We start from the raw sequence: 5369 nt of genomic DNA, 5'->3' as shown, positions 1-5369 counted from the left end.
TTCTTAGAATGAACAATGATGGCAATTCTGTAATTAGGAGGAACAAAAATGACGATGTTTTTACACATAAAATTGTCGACGTTTTCGTTCCCCTAATTACAGAATTACGACTATCGTGTGTCCTACGAAATCCCTAGCTTATTCGTCCCTCACACACTCTCCACCTCCTTTGAAATCCCTTTCATTTCTCCCTCCACTCTCTCGCTCTTCCCCTCTCACTCTTTGACTAAGCCACCACCTCAGCCACGCTCAAGGACCACAAAGTTCAGATCTCAAGCTTTTATGGCTTGAGGTCTGGCTCTGCCTTTGCTCTCGCCCGCAATGCCCTCTCCCTTCCTCCAAGTTAGTAAAACAAACTGCATTTTGAAGCTTCACTTTCACTTTTGAGTTTCAAAATGTTTTTCACTGATTCAAAACCCTAATCCCTTTTTTCTCTCTCCACGAGCATAGTACTGTAAGGTAACCATGAGATGAGATGCAGCACTCAAAAAATAAACATGTAAGATGGAACGACCCGTACACAATATGCGAGTCATAATTTCACATTTACCCTTCCTTCATTCGACAATGTTTTTTCCTTTTGTCGTCTATGCGGTGCCGTGAAGCATATAAATACCATAGTGATGACTAACAATGTTTTCCAAAGCAGAACAAAGAGTCATTGAACTTTGACTATATTTTGTAAAGTTCATATTACTTTTCTCTTTTGAGTTTTAATTTTGGGGGTTTAAGTTTCTGAGGAAAAAAATGATAAAGCTTGTTCTTTTTTTGTTCTATTTTGCCTGTGCACTGACCCTTTCAATATCGGAGTCCAAATAACCTGAAGGAAGTCAGATCTCTGGATAAAATAAATAGTAATATATTAACTAGATGTTGGAGTAAACACGATGATTTGAAATAATAAGGCAAATGACAAAAATATCTTTTGAATGGATTTCAAAAATAACAAGCTAGGTCTCTACATGTTTTAATTCCAATGTCAATTACAAAAAGAGATATGGTGGTTAATGCTTGGATATGGTCTTGCATATCCTTTGTCCACTAAAAGCAATAATTCTAGCCCAATGAGAGAATATAACTTTGATGAGAATAGTTGTTAATCTTCTTCCTAAATTTAACCAATGTAAATAATAACAAATAATTTATCTCTGCAGATAATTTATATAGAAACTTGTATCACATACCTTAATAAGCAATATAAGGTCATGGCATGGTATTTGCAACAACTCTTCAACATTAGCATCAACCAGTTTAAAGCAAGCTTTACCGGTTCCATCATACACTTGAACTTTTATTAAATATCTATAGGCTCCATATCAAATAATTATTGAATTAATATAATGTGTAACAATGCAATATGTAATAAAATTCCAAGCAAAAAGTAAGTTTCAAATGAATAACCAAACTCCACCTATACATATTATCTAATGACTGGGCAAAATAAGAATAGACTTCCCTCCAAGAGACGTTCACTTGAATCTGAGAACAATTATAAGGATCTGCTTCTCTGGGCAAAATCTGCACTTCCAAATATGGCAATGAATTCAGATACACAAGACACCAATCAGTTTGAAACCAATCCCTTGTTTAAACAAATTGCTTTCTTAATGAAATTTAACATACATACCTGCAAGGCTTTGATAAGGTCCTCCCTTGAATGAGCTGCAAATATGCATATACGTGCTCTAGCCAGTAGCAGTGGGGTTGCAGGAAATGCCACTGTCACAATAGCAACCTGAATTCAAAAATGGTAAACATTAACTAACAATTTTAAGTAGGATCTCATTTCTTTTTCACCATACCCTTTATTTTAGTCAATAGCTAAAATTTATCTTAAATGGAATACATTCTTCCTAGACATAAACCATTTAGAACAATCCATTCGGAAATTTTGCAGGTATCCTCATTTGTGTGACTTTCATACTGGATTTTAAACTCAAGATTAAATACCACCCCCCATAAAAATAAAAATAAAAAATGCACATGGGAAACAAGTATAAATAAAAGAATTGCGATTTGTACATTAATAAAAATAGAGCTACCATAATTACCAACCTTGTATTTTTTTACATACAGCTATGACCTCTAGACGTTTACAAAGCTCTCCTTCCATGCTGTATATCCCCTCCACAATAACCATTATCCCCTTAGCATAGTTTTGCTCCAAGAGACTACACAATATAGAGTATAGAGCACAATAATGTTGAGTTGAAAACCATAAATAACAGTGTGATAGACATTATACTAGTTTTTTATTTTATTTTTTCTTAAAAGCATTTATTTGCTCTATAGAGGAATTAGCCTTAGCTCTGGAATTGATGTTGCTTCCCATTTGTAATTTCATGCTATGATTTAATGGAATGAACATGAAATGTAAATTATGACACATAATACATCTCTGCATAACTTGGCCCCAACACCTTCCACAGAGGAAGCCCCTTTATTTCTTTTGCTAGTTTCTCAACATGCCCATACATGGAGTAGTACCTGTCAAAGCAATGTTAAAACTACATTTTGTAATTAAATCTAACAAGAACATGTTCAATTAACTTTATTGATGACATGAATAGGAACTTAGACATGAATTCACTCATGCCGATGGAAATTAAACTTGTAAAAAAGTAACAAGAAAGGCCGCTAAGAAATTAGCAAATATGGACAAAGACAATAGGGCCTTTAACAAATACATCATGGTTGAACCAAAACAAGGGATCAAAAGTCCAACCATGAGAACCAAAATATCAGGGCAAAACCTCTGCTAAAAGTAAAATAAAATATGTTTAGTTGAAGATAAATAAAAAAATGAAGAAAGAAATAAAAATAGAGAATGAGTTTCTCGCTCCCAAAATAAATCACATGATATGAAGAAATATCAATGTTGGAGCAAATAGCGTAAAGTGCACGTTCAACGATTCAAACAGGGAAATGGGGAGGAATATGTTATGCTAGAATTCACTCACCCTTCCAGGTTCTTAGCCTCACAAAAAGCTCTAAAGGTGGCACACACATTTTTAACTCTGGCAGCACCAATATTGTTGAACAAATTAAACAATATCACATATAAGCAGATTTTTAAAACCTTTCTCGATACATAAAAAAAATAAGTAAATTACACTGATTACTGATATCCAACGAGGTTTCATCAGATAACACACTGATTTTCATAATTATTTGAAAAATATTACGTCCCTCTATAAAGAACATTTATTTTAACAAAAAAATAGGAAATTTTTATGTAATCTCACGAAATCTCAGGAATTTTCGTATAATTTAGTCTAGAAAAAAAATCTAATATAGTAACCTGGCACTGCTTCCCTTATACTGATGAGCATGAGCATCTATTTATTTGAAATCAACTGACACTTGTTCTCTGCACAACAAGTCAAAAAACCGAAGCATTAATCATATTATTCATAATTAATCTAAAATTTATATACATTCAATTCCAACCTCCTACACCTGTAAACAAGTCAAAAAACCGAAGCATCAATCATATTATTCATCAATTTAAAATTTTTTCCTGTCCCATACCTATCTGTTTCCCCATGGCAATCAAATCAAGAGTAATGCTCTACCAACCTCGTAGGCTTTCTCGATATAAGCCTCTTGTCCTTTCTCATTAGCTCTCTTGATATTGCGGTCAACAATATCTTTAGAGACATCAAGCTCCTTGGCTTTCCCAAGTACAACAGCCAAAACTGAATTGGATGTTACATTTGGACCACCTCTCTTTACACTGTCATTCAACATAATCAATAACGAAAAATAAGATAGTAACAATCAAAATTGGATGCTATGTATTTGAAAGATGAGTAACCTACCTAATATATACATGCACAACTTCTGGAGTATTAAGAACTTCTTTTTGTCCAGCAATGCACTGCCAAAGGAACACTTATCAAAAAACTTCTTTTTGGATCGGAGTTTTGCAAAGAATAAGAATAAGCGCTTACTTGTACAAGTGCACTTAAGATGCAGCACCTGTATGAAAAGAATGTAGCATCACGTACCCTGTGCTAATCATTAAAGCGGAGCAGAACCCTAAATTAAAAATCCCTTTATTATGTCTTAACATTGAATGCACTATTGCTATATACTATGTCCAGCACCTTAATAACCAATATTAGCCATTACTTGATTCTTTATACAACATCACCTAAACCCTACAAAACTTCCTTACATTTGCCTAAATTCAATTTCAATCCACCAATTCATAAAACTCTATCCCTCCAAAAATACCCTAACCCTAATCTAGAGTCACAAATCCTCTCTCCTAAGTCCTACCTCATGGAGACGGTTCAAATGCCTAAATACACACGTAAATCTTAAATCTAACACGTTATTTTCAAATAAGTCATTGTAATAATGCCTGACATTGAGAACACAAGTTTTCTTTGCACTGCACAGAAAACGACTATTTAAAAAGGAATCGTTGTAATAATGGCTAACCAGGTTTCTTCAAAGTTAAGGTGAGCTTTTTCCAGCGCACGAGGGAGTTGAGGAGCGAGGATTTTCTAACGTTGGAGCGGCCAACAAGAGCGAACTCAGGAAGTCCATCGGAGGGATAATCCTCGGTCTTTACGATGTTTTTCACAAACTCGGGTATGCGAATGCACTCCAAAACCCCAAGCAATGCAAATGGACCAGGGTGGCACGGGCCCATGAAGAAGAGGGAGACACATGAAGGTTCCAGAATCATCCATGAGTGTAGATTATGGAGTTTGAATAAACAATAAAAACAACAGAAAGATAGACGGAAATTAGAATGTGTGTGTGTGAGAGAGAGAGTGCGCTTTGTTATATCATATTTCCTAATTTTTAAAAAATTAGCATTTTATACGCATTGCATTAGATTTTATTTATTAATTTAGGAAAGCACTAGATTGGTTACAATTTATTATTTATAATAATAATAATAATAATAATAATAATAATAATAATAATAATAATAATAATAATAATAATAATAATAATAATAATAATAATAATAATAATAATAATAATAATAATAATAATAATAATAATAATAATAATAATAACAGATAAAGAATAAAAATATTAATGTTTAATTTGTTGTTGTTATTATTATTATTATTGTTGTTTTTATTGTTATTACATATATAAATTATTTTTTTAATTGGTAAATTTCAATTATTAGTTTTTATTAGGGGAGATAATGGAACCAGTGTCCGTCCCTTATATTTTAAATTTTGTCCAACAAATTATAAACAAAAGAAAATAACTTTATTTGATATAAAAAAATATCAAATTTAAAATAAAAACTCTAAATGCAGAAATGTTTGATTTATTTTCTCTTTAGTAATGTGCATAATAAAATTTTATGTTTTTATAAGAATTTAATGGTTAAG

General features: G+C 32.5%; 1 long non-coding RNA gene across 5 annotated transcripts; it reads right to left on the bottom strand.

The window, feature by feature from the left end:
- Positions 1–1278: 1278 nt before the first annotated feature.
- Positions 1279–4765, bottom strand: LOC114375731. Of its 5 annotated transcripts, XR_003658832.1 has the most exons (7): positions 4450–4747; positions 3954–3981; positions 3822–3880; positions 3580–3736; positions 2056–3370; positions 1628–1735; positions 1279–1518 (listed from the first exon to the last, which is right to left on the bottom strand). It is a non-coding gene; the product is annotated as an uncharacterized LOC114375731 (long non-coding RNA). The 5 variants fall into 5 exon arrangements; XR_003658833.1 differs by lacking the exon at positions 3954–3981; XR_003658834.1 differs by having other exon boundaries at positions 1283–1518; positions 2056–2487; positions 3302–3370; positions 3822–4765.
- Between the last annotated feature and the right edge of the window lie 604 nt (positions 4766–5369).

Source organism: Glycine soja, chromosome 11, assembly GCF_004193775.1.
Source record: "Glycine soja cultivar W05 chromosome 11, ASM419377v2, whole genome shotgun sequence".
NCBI lineage: Eukaryota > Viridiplantae > Streptophyta > Magnoliopsida > Fabales > Fabaceae > Glycine > Glycine soja.
The sequence above is the reverse complement of the archived record's forward strand: the minus strand, read 5'-3'. Positions and strand labels throughout refer to the sequence as shown.